This window comes from Ascaphus truei, chromosome 2 (assembly GCF_040206685.1).
Source record: "Ascaphus truei isolate aAscTru1 chromosome 2, aAscTru1.hap1, whole genome shotgun sequence".
Classification (NCBI taxonomy): Eukaryota; Metazoa; Chordata; class Amphibia; order Anura; family Ascaphidae; genus Ascaphus; species Ascaphus truei.
The window spans coordinates 490,181,944-490,195,134 of NC_134484.1; the positions used below are offsets into that span (position 1 = coordinate 490,181,944).

Below are 13,191 nucleotides of genomic sequence, written 5' to 3' on the forward strand. Positions count from 1 at the left end.
ATGGTGAGGGTCCCCCCAGTATATGCCCCAACCCCCAGAACCAGGTACAAGGGTTCGGAGTCCTTGAAAATACAAGGAGCCGGAAGATTGCGTTTTTGCATTATTTGCATTATTTGAGTCTAGGTTTTTACTAACTTCTCGTAGGAAGGTCCAGGAGCGCTAATATTACACGCGCATACGTGTTCAGCGAATCCAAAACCACGAGGGACTTAGGAATATTTTAAAAGATTTTTATTAACCTGGTGTACAAAGGCATATATGTTTGTGACGGTGAGGGGGTAACCAGGCTCACTAATAAAGGTTAAACCCACTTGGTTGCCCCTGATCCGTGTTTTGGGGTCCTAGAGTGTCAGCTCTTGGACCCGGCTGTCGTATATATGCATTACTGTGACTGCGTGTCAAATGATGCGACAATAAATAATTTGTGTTTTTACCTTTCCCGGGGTGCTGGGACCAGGAGATTGCGGGGCTGGGAGTTTCAGGGTGGGTTTGAAGGAGAAAGTCTTTGCAGATTGTGGCTATGTAGCGGGGTCCCCGAGTTACGGGATACCCCAAAGATGTACCCGGGAATCAGGTGAGATTCTCGGATACATTGAAGCACAGTGCTCCGGGCAAACCCCTACCCTGAAAACGTTCCTGCGACTCACCACTAGGATTCCTGCTGCAGCACAGTCCCGCAAGGTAAATAAGGGGTTAATGTATCCCTGCAACATACCAGGGGTCCCTAGTATAAGGAGGGGGGTGCCCAGTTAATGCCCAGACCACCCTACCCCTGGTATGGGGGTTCAGGGGTTGCTCCAGTCATGCATAAGACTGTGAGGCTTTTATTAAAATAGAAGGAACTCTAAGTTTGCAGAGTATAAGGGATATGACGAGTGGGGAGGAAACAGCTCACACTGTCACTTTATCCCTCACACCAAAGGACTTAGGACATTTTAATAGGGAAATGTATAAAGTATATTTTATTAAACTGATCTAGTACACTGGTACATTGACACCTAAGCTGGGTTTTTCACTGTTTGGACTCTGAGGGGGGCTTATGGGCTACCAGAGCGTGGTGCCATGAAGTCTGCGCTAGGACCGTACATGAAAGTCGCACTTGTGGCCAGAAGTGTGAACCCCATCTGGACAGGGCGGCTGAGTGAAGTACCAATGTCCTGGGATGAATACAGGCCGGTCCGGCCAGTGGTCACCTCCTGTCACGATCGTGCCCGCCACAAACCGGGACCGGGCCGCGGGGCTGAGGTGGGGATGTGAAAACACCGACCTTAGACCTCGAAGCCGGTTCAGGGTTGCGCAGTCCGTAATCAAACATAGCCAGATCAGGATAGGGGAAAGCAGGGTTAACGTCAGGGGTCAAGGCAGGCAGCACAGGAGCGGTGGTCGAGGATACGAGCCAACGTCGTCATCAGGCAATCTGGGGTGAAGCTACTTCAGCGTAGAAGGCAAGAACTTGGAGTGAAGCCACTTCTGCGGCGACGCTTCAGCGCGACAAGGAAAGGACAGGAGTCACAGGAACATGAAGCTTCAGTACAGGGACTTCAGCACAGAAACAATCTCCACTTGGAGGAAGCAGGAACCAGAAGCCACAGTGCTGGGAATCCAACGCTTCAGCACGGGAAGGCAGGAAAAGTTCAGTGAAGCCGCCTCAGCGTGGCAGGGTTTTTGGAAGGAGGGAACAGAGAAGGGCGAAGGCCACAGGAACCAGGGGTGCAGACACGCCACAGGATACACTGGGGAAACCAGCATAGGCGCAACAGCGCGGCGAAGTCTGCCAGGAACAAGGGAAGCCACGCCGGGGATACTATGCGAGAAGGCCTTGGGATGCAGGGGACTGGAAGCAGGATACCAGGCACAAGGAGGCCTAGCAGGCCAAACAGGGAGTCTGTGACAAGCACAGTTACTTGCAACTTGGATTGCAAAGTCTATGTCCAGCAACTTCCTGAGGGCGGGGCAGGCACTAAATAGCACAGGAGGCCAATCAGGCCAGAGCTGCACGGGAGGCAGCAGGAGGCACAGGAGGCAGGTAATTGCAGAGGCAGGGAATAGATTGTCTGGAACCTGCAAAGCTCCGGATGGAAGGGCTCCAGCCAAAGCCAGGAGCGGATTCCTCACACCTGCCTAGACGTGGAGGCACCAAGCCCGGCGGGGGGTACTGCATGGAACTAGGCAAGATGGCGTTTCTCGCACATGCCCCTGTGCCCTGTTGAAGCTCCAGGTGCCCGGCTTCACAAGACTGGCAAACAGCCGAGTGGCTAGCAGTAAAGTTGCCATGCTGCGGGGCCGACTTTGGGAAGGATATAAAAAAGTTAGTAGCCAGCCCAGAAAGTGTCCCAAGTTCTGGTCCAAGTTTTAAGTGAGTTCTCAGTAAGTCATCCAAGAGTCTCAGATGCTAGGTGTCCAGTTTCAGTCTGCAGCAAGAGAGAAAAGCGGCTTCAGCAGAAAGCTGCCGGGATATTCTCTGTCCTGCTCTGCAACTTCTATCAGGGGGAGAGAAGCGGGTGGGGAGGGGAGCCTGTGCGGGGGAGAAGCGGGTGAGGATGGGGAGCCTGTGTGGGGGAGAAGCGGGTGAGGATAGGGAGCCTGTGCGGGGGAGAAGCGGGTGAGGATAGGGAGCCTGTGCGGGGGAGGATGGGGAGCCTGTGCGGGGGAGAAGCGGGTGAGGATGGGGAGCCTGTGCGGGGGAGAAGCGGGTGAGGATGGGGAGCCTGTGCGGGGGAGAAGCGGGTGAGGGTGGGGAGCCTGTGCGGGGGAGAAGCGGGTGAGGATGGGGAGCCTGTGCGGGGGAGAAGCGGGTGAGGGTGGGGAGCCTGTGCGGGGGAGAAGCGGGTGAGGGTGGGGAGCCTGTGCGGGGGAGAAGCGGGTGAGGGTGGGGAGTCTGTGCGGGGGAGAAGCGGGTGAGGATGGGGAGCCTGTGCGGGGGAGAAGCGGGTGAGGGTGGGGAGCCTGTGCGGGGGAGAAGCAGGTGAGGATGGGGAGCCTGTGCGGGGGAGAAGCGGTTGAGGAGGGGAGCCTGTGCGGGGGAGAAGCGGGTGAGGATGGGGAGCCTGTGCGGGGGAGAGAAGCGGGTGAGGATGGGGAGCCTGTGCGGGGGAGAAGCGGGTGAGGGTGGGGAGCCTGTGCGGGAGAAGCGGGTGAGGACGGAGAGCCTGTGCGGGGGAGAAGCAAGTGAGGACGGGGAGCCTGTGCGGAGGAGAAGCGGGTGAGGGTGGGGAGCCTGTGCGCGGGAGAAGCTGGTGAGGATGGGGAGCCTGTGCGGGGGAGAAGCGGGTGAGGATGGGGAGCCTGGGCGGGGGAGAAGCGGGTGAGGACAGGGAACCTGTGCGGGGGAGAAGCGGGTAAGGATGGGGAGCCTGTGCGGGGGAGAAGCGGGTGAGGATGGGGAGCCTGTGCGGGGGAGAAGCTGGTGAGGATGGGGAGCCTGTGCGGGGGAGAAGCGGGTGAGGAGGGGAGCCTGTGCGGGGGAGAAGCGGGTGAGGATGGGGAGCCTGTGCGGGGGAGAAGCGGGTGAGGATGGGGAGCCTGGGCGGGGGAGAAGCGGGTGAGGGTGGGGAGCCTGTGCGGGGGAGAAGCGGGTGAGGATGGGGATCCTGGGCGGGGGAGAAGCGGGTGAGGATGGGGAGCCTGTGCGGGGGAGAAGCGGGTGAGGATGGGGAGCTGTGCGGGGGAGAAGTTGGTGAGGATGGGGAGCCTGGGCGGGGGAGAAGCGGGTGAGGATGGGGAGCCTGTGCGGGGGAGAAGCGGGTGAGGATGGGGAGCCTGTGCGGGGGAGAAGCGGGTGAGGATGGGGAGCTGTGCGGGGGAGAAGCTGGTGAGGATGGGGAGCCTGTGCGGGGGAGAAGCGGGTGAGGATGGGGAGCCTGTGCGGGGGAGAAGCGGGTGAGGATGGGGAGCCTGTGCGGGGGAGAAGCGGGTGAGGATGGGGAGCCTGTGCGGGGGAGAAGCGGGTGAGGATGGGGAGCTGTGCGGGGGAGAAGCTGGTGAGGATGGGGAGCCTGTGCGGGGGAGAAGCGGGTGAGGATGGGGAGCCTGTGCGGGGGAGAAGCGGGTGAGGACGGGGAGCCTGTGCGGGAGAAGCTGGTGAGGACGGGGAGCCTGTGCGGGGGAGAAGCAAGTGAGGACGGGGAGCCTGTGCGGGGGAGAAGCGGGTGAGGATGGGGAGCCTGTGCGGGGGAGAAGCGGGTGAGGATGGGGAGCCTGTGTGGGGGAGAAGCGGGTGAGGACGGGGAGCCTTTGCGGGGGAGAAGCGGGTGAGGATGGGGAGCCCGTGCGGGGGAGAAGCGGGTGAGGATGGGGAGCCTTTGCGGGGGAGAAGCGGGTGAGGATGGGGAGCCTGTGCGGGGGAGAAGCTGGTGAGGATGGGGAGCTGTGCGGGGGAGAAGCGGGTGAGGATGGGGAGCCGTGCGGGGGAGAAGCGGGTGAGGATGGGGAGCCTGGGCGGGGGAGAAGCGGGTGAGGATGGGGAGCCTGGGCGGGGGAGAAGCGGGTGAGGACAGGGAACCTGTGCGGGGGAGAAGCGGGTGAGGATGGGGAGCTGTGCGGGGGAGAAGCTGGTGAGGATGGGGAGCCTGTGCGGGGGAGAAGCTGGTGAGGATGGGGAGCCTGTGCGGGGGAGAAGCGGGTGAGGAGGGGAGCCTGTGCGGGGGAGAAGCGGGTGAGGGTGGGGAGCCTGTGCGGGGGAGAAGCGGGTGAGGATGGGGAGCCTGGGCGGGGGAGAAGCGGGTGAGGATGGGGAGCCTGTGCGGGGGAGAAGCGGGTGAGGATGGGGAGCTGTGCGGGGGAGAAGTTGGTGAGGATGGGGAGCCTGGGCGGGGGAGAAGCGGGTGAGGATGGGGAACCTGTGCGGGGGAGAAGCGGGTGAGGATGGGGAGCCTGTGCGGGGGAGAAACGGGTGAGGATGGGGAGCTGTGCGGGCGAGAAGCTGGTGAGGATGGGGAGCCTGTGCGGGGGAGAAGCTGGTGAGGATGGGTAGCCTGTGCGGGGGAGAAGCGGGTGAGGATGGGGAGCTGTGCGGGCGAGAAGCGGGTGAGGATGGGGAGCCTGTGCGGGGGAGAAGCGGGTGAGGATGGGGAGCTGTGCGGGCGAGAAGCGGGTGAGGATGGGGAGCCTGTGCGGGGGAGAAGCGGGTGAGGATGGGTAGCCTGTGCGGGGGAGAAGCGGGTGAGGATGGGGAGCCTGTGCGGGGGAGAAGCGGGTGAGGATGGGGAGCCTGTGCGGGGGAGAAGCGGGTGAGGATGGGGAGCCTGTGCAGGGGAGAAGCGGGTGAGGATGGGGAGCCTGTGTGGGGGAGAAGCAGGTGAGGATGGGGAGCCTGTGCGGGGGAGAAGCGGGTGAGGATGGGGAGCCTGTGTGGGGGAGAAGCGGGTGAGGATGGGGAGCCTGTGCAGGGGAGAAGCGGGTGAGGATGGGGAGCCTGTATGGGGGAGAAGCGGGTGAGGATGGGGAGCCTGTGCGGGGGAGAAGCGGGTGAGGATGGGGAGCCTGTGTGGGGGAGAAGCGGGTGAGGATGGGGAGCTGTGCGGGGGAGAAGCGGGTGAGGATGGGGAGCCTGTGCGGGGGAGAAGCGGGTGAGGATGGGGAGCCTGTGTGGGGGAGAAGCGGGTGAGGATGGGGAGCCTGTGCGGGGGAGAAGCGGGTGAGGATGGGGAGCTGTGCGGGGGAGAAGCGGGTGAGGATGGGGAGCCTGGGCGGGGGAGAAGCGGGTGAGGATGGGGAGCCTGTGCAGGGGAGAAGCGGGTGAGGATGGGGAGCCTGTGCGGGGGAGAAGCGGGTGAGGATGGGGAGCCTGTGCGGGGGAGAAGCGGGTGAGGATGGGGAGCCTGTGCGGGGGAGAAGCGGGTGAGGATGGGGAGCCTGTGCGGGGGAGAAGCGGGTGAGGATGGGGAGCCTGTGCGGGGGAGAAGCGGGTGAGGATGGGGAGCCTGTGCGGGGGAGAAGCGGGTGAGGATGGGGAGCCTGTGCGGGGGAGAAGCGGGTGAGGATGGGGAGCCTGTGCGGGGGAGAAGTGGGTGAGGATGGGGAGCTGTGCGGGGGAGAAGCTGGTGAGGATGGGAAGCCTGTGCGGGGGAGAAGCTGGTGAGGATGGCGAGCCTGTGCGGGGGAGAAGCGGGTGAGGATGGGGAGCCTGTGCGGGGGAGAAGCTGGTGAGGAGGGGAGCATGAGAAGGATTATCCTAGGACTAGGCTGTTTAGAAAGGGGAAGAGACCCCACGTGTGTACGCAGCCCCCAGCCATAAGCTCAGCGGCGTGTGACCTTCCGGCACCAGGTCAGATCGGCCCCCGTACAGATCAGACACAATGCTAACCTGGTGAAACAGGGGGGACATTTGCCAAAAGCAAGGAGCCGTAGGGGAAAGCAGTGGGGTACCAGGCTATCTGCCTGCTGGGAAGGTGTCCTCAGGCATGTAGCCAGGTGACTAGTGGAGGGTTAACAGGGGGACCAAGTAGTTTTAAGGGGGCTACACTGTACAAACAAAACAAATTGAGTTTGGGACAAGCAGCATCACCCCTCCCCCCCCCCCCCCACTCATCTCCTATGAAATAGTTGGTACACGATGGTTATCACAGAAATGGGGTTTTGTTTGTTCCAATCTGAGATTTTTCCCCATAAAATGCTGCATTTATAGTCCCAGAATGATGTTATCATTAACAAACCTATTACTATAATATGTCATTGCATAGAATGACACAGGAGAAGATAACATACAGTAGGAGAAGATGGCGTGTAATAACAGGGTAGTGCAGGCAGTGGGTTAGATCGGTCCCTGTACTTTGTTTTGATCCAACACGGTCAGCCCCTCAGGGACATTTCTCCTACATGGCAATGTAGACCCGTCTATAACTAGTGGGGGACGTGACATTAATTCGGATCACACCTGCAAACCAGAGACAAACCCAATTCCCCTCCTGCTTTGCTCACAACGTGACCAGTCTGTTCCTTCCGTACCCCGACACTCGCCGTACTCCAGCGCATACCCCGCGGTACACACGCAGACACTTTCTATGCTCGTGCACCCTGCCCCCGTCGGTAACAGATTTCCTTTACTACAAATTCAGAGTTACTTCACCTCTTTAATAAATACGAACAAATCCAATCCAAGCCACCTCGTCTCTGTCCGAGTCCCTCTTCCTATATCATGCTTCGCTCCTTCCGTTACACCGGAATACATTGCGGAATATTTCAGGGGTAAGGCGGAGGCTAGTCACAGAGAAACCCTCTGTCACTTCTACACCTCTCCTTCCCAATCCCTCGCCTCTACCCGTCACTCAGTCACTTCTACACCTCTCCTTCCCAATCCCTCGCCTCTACCCGTCACTCAGTCACTTCTACACCTCTCCCTCCCAATCCCTCGCCTCTACCCGTCACTCAGCCACTTCTACACCTCTCCCTCCCAATCCCTCGCCTCTACCCGTCACTCAGTCACTTCTACACCTCTCCTTCCCAATCCCTCGCCTCTACCCGTCACTCAGTCACTTCTACACCTCTCCTTCCCAATCCCTCGCCTCTACCCGTCACTCAGTCACTTCTACACCTCTCCTTCCCAATCCCTCGCCTCTACCCGTCACTCAGTCACTTCTACACCTCTCCTTCCCAATCCCTCGCCTCTACCCGTCACTCAGTCACTTCTACACCTCTCCTTCCCAATCCCTCGCCTCTACCCGTCACTCAGTCACTTCTACACCTCTCCTTCCCAATCCCTCGCCTCTACCCGTCACTCAGTCACTTCTACACCTCTCCTTCCCAATCCCTCGCCTCTACCCGTCACTCAGTCACTTCTACACCTCTCCTTCCCAATCCCTCGCCTCTACCCGTCACACAGTCACTTCTACAACTCTCCTTCCCAATCCCTCGCCTCTACCCGTCACTCAGTCACTTCTACACCTCTCCTTCCCAATCCCTCGCCTCTACCCGTCACTCAGTCACTTCTACACCTCTCCTTCCCAATCCCTCGCCTCTACCCGTCACTCAGTCACTTCTACACCTCTCCTTCCCAATCCCTCGCCTCTACCCGTCACTCAGTCACTTCTACAACTCTCCTTCCCAATCCCTCGCCTCTACCCGTCACTCAGTCACTTCTACACCTCTCCTTCCCAATCCCTCGCCTCTACCCGTCACTCAGTCACTTCTACACCTCTCCTTCCCAATCCCGCGCCTCTACCCATCACTCAGTCACTACTACACCTCTCCTTCCCAATCCCTCGCCTCTACCCGTCACTCATATTCTCCAGTTACAGAGGAAGAAGTCTCCTACCTTCTCTGCTCCTCAACCACATGCAGCCTTCACCCCGTTACCACAATTGTCCTTAAGCCTGATATCTTAACTCGCCTCTTTGCTCTGGCGCTTTTCCTCGCTCTGTAAGCAGCTATTGCCTGACCTATTCCCAAGAATAACACCCTTGGATCCCTTTGTTGGTGTGGCTCATAGCTCTGCTTCAGGTCCCCTTCCCTCTATATTCCCTCTCACTGGGCGACCTTAACGCCTTTGGATTACACCTGCCGTCCAGTCAGGAATCTCAGTGTGATCAATGTCTGCCTGGGTGCCATTCGTTACATCGAGCTTAATACGGCCAAGACTGAGCTACTCGTACTCCCTTCTCCATCGCAGTCATTTATACCAATCTCCTTCCGGTCTCACAAGTAAGCTGCCTGGGGGTTACCTTCGTCTCCTCCTTCTTACACCCCTCATATAAACACGGTTACTAAATCTTGCCGTTTCTTCCGCAACAATATTGTAAAATTACACCCTCTCTCTGTCCCACGACTAATATAACAATAATGCATTATACATTCTCTTGTATGGATTATGGTCACATCCTTCTATCCCGCCCCCATAACTCACAGCTCTCTCCCTTAGGCCTGGGACATAGTAAGCGCTTAGGTGCTGCTGCTCGCTCTCGCTTGCTGCCGCTCGCTCTACCAGGAGCTTTTTGCTGTCCTGGCAGAGGAGACAGCAAGCGCGCTTGGGAGGCGGGTATCACTGTGTGTGTGTCACTTGGTAGCTGTCAGTGTGTGTGTGTGTGTCACTTTGAAGTGGTCTTTGTGTTTGTGTGTCACTGGGGAACCTGTGTGTGTATATATGTGTGTGTGTGTGTGTGTGTGTGTATATTATATAATATTTAAAAAATTAAAAAAAAGACATGTTGTGAGAATAAATTATTTATAAACATTGTGCAACTTTGATAAATATATTCACACACACGCACACACACACACACACATACACCTCTGTGATGGCTCTGTCTAGTGCCGGAGCGGCTGCAGACCCATTGGATGGGAGCGGTCACGTGACCGCTCCTCCGCTTCCCCGAGCGGCAAATTTCAAACTTGCCGCTCTCTGGGAAGTTTCTCCTCCGCACGCATCACCGTGCATGCGGAGGGAGGAACTATAGCCGCACTGATAACAGATGCAGGGGCTTTGTGCATCTGTTCAGCCCGGCTCAGCGACGCTGAGTGCACTATGTCCTGGGCCTTACAATCCATTGAAATGCTGCTGCCCGGATCTGGACACGTATCTGCTTCTGACCTCTTGCAATTTCTCTGATGTTTTCCTGTTAATCTCTGTATAAACTAAAAACAAATGTTCACCCCGTCCTTTTTAGGTTCTAAACTCCATATACCCCGACTCCGATCTCGTTACACCCGTACTCACCTCAAACTCTGTGCCCCATTTAACTCCGCAGCCCTCTCCTGCCCCCTAAGGGCTGTTATATACAGGACGCGGCCGTGCGTTCCTATGCGAACGCGCGTGCACGTGCCGCATGCAGGTAATGTATATATGTGTGTGTATGTGTGAGTATATGTGTGTGTGTGCATGGGTTGTGTGAGTGAAAGGAAGCGCTAGATAAAACATTTTAATGAAAAAAAAACTTTAATAAATATTTTTTTTTTTTACTTCTGTAATCATTCACACACAAACACACACACACACACACACACACACACACACACACACACACACACACACACACACACACACACACACACACACACACACACACACACACATCCATGCATACACACACACACACACACACACATCCATATAAACACACATCCACGCATACATGCATACACACACACACACACACACGCATCCATATAAACACACATCCACGCATACATGCATACACACACACACATCCATATAAACACACATCCACGCATACATGCAAACACACACACACATCCATATAAACACACATCCACGCATACACACACACACACAAACACACACACATCCATACAAACACACATCCACGCATACATGCATACACACACACACACACATCCATGCATACACACACACATACATTTAAGCGCAGGCAGCGGCGCGAAAAGATGAATTTCCTCATCTTCGCCGCTGTCTGTCGGCTCCCCTCTCCCTGCCGTGCGCGGCCCATCTATAGAAAGGCTGACTGACGTCAGCCAACTAAAAATCCGCGCGTACAGCGCAGCACGCGCCCGGCACTATAGAACGTGCCTAATCCCCCCCTACGGGACGTCCGTCTCACTCCATATTCCGTGAGAAACACCTTCACTAGCGGTTTCCAAAAATATCATTCAATTACTGCACCCAAACTACTGACTCAACATGCACTTTTTATAATGCACTTTTTATAATGCACTTTTTATAATGCACTTTTTATAATGCCCCGTTACTCCTCCTGTGTCTGTAGGTTTCCCAATATACCACGCACAGGCATACCCCGCTTTAAGTACACTCACTTTAAGTACACTCGCGAGTAAGTACATATCGCCCAATAGGCAAACGGCAGCTCACGCATGCGCCTGTCAGCACGTCCTGAACAGCAATACCGGCTCCCTGCCTGTACCGAAGCTGTGCGCAAGCGGGGAGACTATAGAGCCTGTTACAAATGCGTTATTTACATCAGTTATGCACGTATAGGACGATTGCAGTACAGTACATGCATCGATAAGTGGGAAAAAGGTAGTGCTTCACTTTAAGTACATTTTCACTTTACATATATGCTCCGGTCCCATTGCGTACGTTAATGCGGGGTATGCCTGTAGATTGTAAGCTCTCCGGGACTCGCTGCTCTTATCCCCACTGTTTGTACTTTATTTGCACTGTATTGTAATATAGCGCAGACACAGAAACCTTAGTCCCCGCACCATTACATGTAAGTGTTTTATTCAAGATCAGAGGTAAAATAATATAACAATTATATAGCATAGGAACACTTATACAATATGTACGCTGCATACATCTCCGCTGAGTGGGAAAAATAACTGAGCTCAGAGTGACTGGGAAAATATTCTCCAAGTCCCAACCAAGTGGCCACGAATAATTACTGTCCCACCTGGGAGCAGAATATAAAGGTGCGTCAGTATTGGATCCTACCCAACACAACCAAGGTGCAGTCCCCCTGGTATTTGTAATACACAATAGGCTTGGGTTCCCACTACTGTATAAATTCAAATCTCCAGTGATTAATCCCCCAACGTCCCTAACTATGTATTTAAATATTAAAATCAGGGATAGATCCCTGTGACTCACAACTCATGGATGCTCTTGAACTTGCAGTTCTCCTCTGGATGCAGGCTGGATACCAGCTGGACCTGTGGTTCTCATCTGGGTGCAGGATCGGTATAGAAGCTGGGACCTGTGGTTCTCCTCTGTGGGTGCTGGGTATAGAAGCTGGGACCTGTGGTTCTCCTCTGTGGGTGCTGGGTATAGAAGCTGGGACCTGTGGTTCTCCTCTGTGGGTGCTGGGTATAGAAGCTGGGACCTATGGTTCTCCTCTGTGGGTGCAGGATGGGTATAGAAGCTGGGACCTGTGGTTCTCCTCTGTGGGTGCTGGGTATAGAAGCTGGGACCTGTGGTTCTCCTCTGTGGGTGCAGGATGGGTATAGAAGCTGGGACGTGTGGTTCTCCTCTGTGGGTGCTGGGTATAGAGCTGGGACCTGTGGTTCTCCTCTGTGGGTGCTGGGTATAGAAGCTGGGACCTGTGGTTCTCCTCTGTGGGTGCTGGGTATAGAAGCTGGGACCTGTGGTTCTCCTCTGTGGGTGCTGGGTATAGAAGCTGGGACCTGTGGTTCTCCTCTGTGGGTGCAGGATGGGTATAGAAGCTGGGACCTGTGGTTCTCCTCTGTGGGTGCAGGATGGGTATAGAAGCTGGGACCTGTGGTTCTCCTCTGTGGGTGCTGGGTAGATGTTGGACCTGTGGTTCTCCTCTGTGGGTGCAGGATGGGTATAGAAGCTGGGACCTGTGGTTCTCCTCTGTGGGTGCAGGATGGGTATAGAAGCTGGGACCTGTGGTTCTCCTCTGTGGGTGCAGGATGGGTATAGAAGCTGGGACCTGTGGTTCTCCTCTGTGGGTGCAGGATGGGTATAGAAGCTGGGACCTGTGGTTCTCCTCTGTGGGTGCAGGATGGGTATAGAAGCTGGGACCTGTGGTTCTCCTCTGTGGGTGCTCGGGAGATGTTGGACCTGTGGTTCTCCTCTGTGGGTGCAGGTCTGGGTGCTGGGGAGATGTTGGACCTGTGGTTCTCCTCTGTGGGTGAAGGTCTGGGTGCTGGGGAGATGTTAGACCTGTGGTTCTCCTCTGTGGGTGCAGGTCTGGGTGCTGGGTATAGAAGCTGGGACCTGTGGTCCTCCTCTGTGGGTGCAGGTCTGGGTGCTGGGGAGATGTTCACATGATGTCTGAACTGTAACTTAACCCCCTACAGGACAGGGCAGAGAGGTGTACCTCACACAGGTAGCTGAATGTAAGTTATAGGGGATCCTGATTGGGATGGGTCCCAGCAATAAGCACAGTGAGCTATGGAAGTGCTCTGTACTGGCAGTACTCTCCTCCCACCGGGTGAGGGCAGTGCAGGAATAGATCCCCCTGTCACAGGCAGGGCAGCACAGTAAGTGACTTCTCATTGCTGCATCACTCACAGGTCTGTCTGTGTGCAGAACTCCTTTCCTCCCATCCCTGCCTACTAACATCCGGGTCACAGCCCTGTGTTCTACTGCGCATGCTCACACGCAGGGGATCATGGGAGTTGTAGTTTGTATTAGACAAGATGGATTGACACATATAAGCAGCACAGTAACATTCCCAGAAACCCTGCTAGGGAAAGAGATTCGTGTGCATGTACTGTATATATATATACCTCCCCCCCCACCTCATGGTCCTTATATCAATCAATACCTCTCTCCCCCACACAGGATAAAGCCAGGCA

At 56.1% G+C, this 13,191-nt stretch overlaps 1 protein-coding gene across 1 annotated transcript in view; it reads right to left on the minus strand.

Annotated features, from left to right (window-relative positions):
- LOC142488448 (uncharacterized) overlaps positions 1-12,967 on the minus strand; it is a 60,278-nt gene extending 47,311 nt beyond the window's left edge. The window contains exon 1 of the mRNA XM_075588974.1: positions 11,519-12,967. The gene's annotated coding sequence lies outside the window, so the exon portion shown is untranslated. The remainder of the gene's footprint in view (positions 1-11,518) is intronic.
- Between the last annotated feature and the right edge of the window lie 224 nt (positions 12,968-13,191).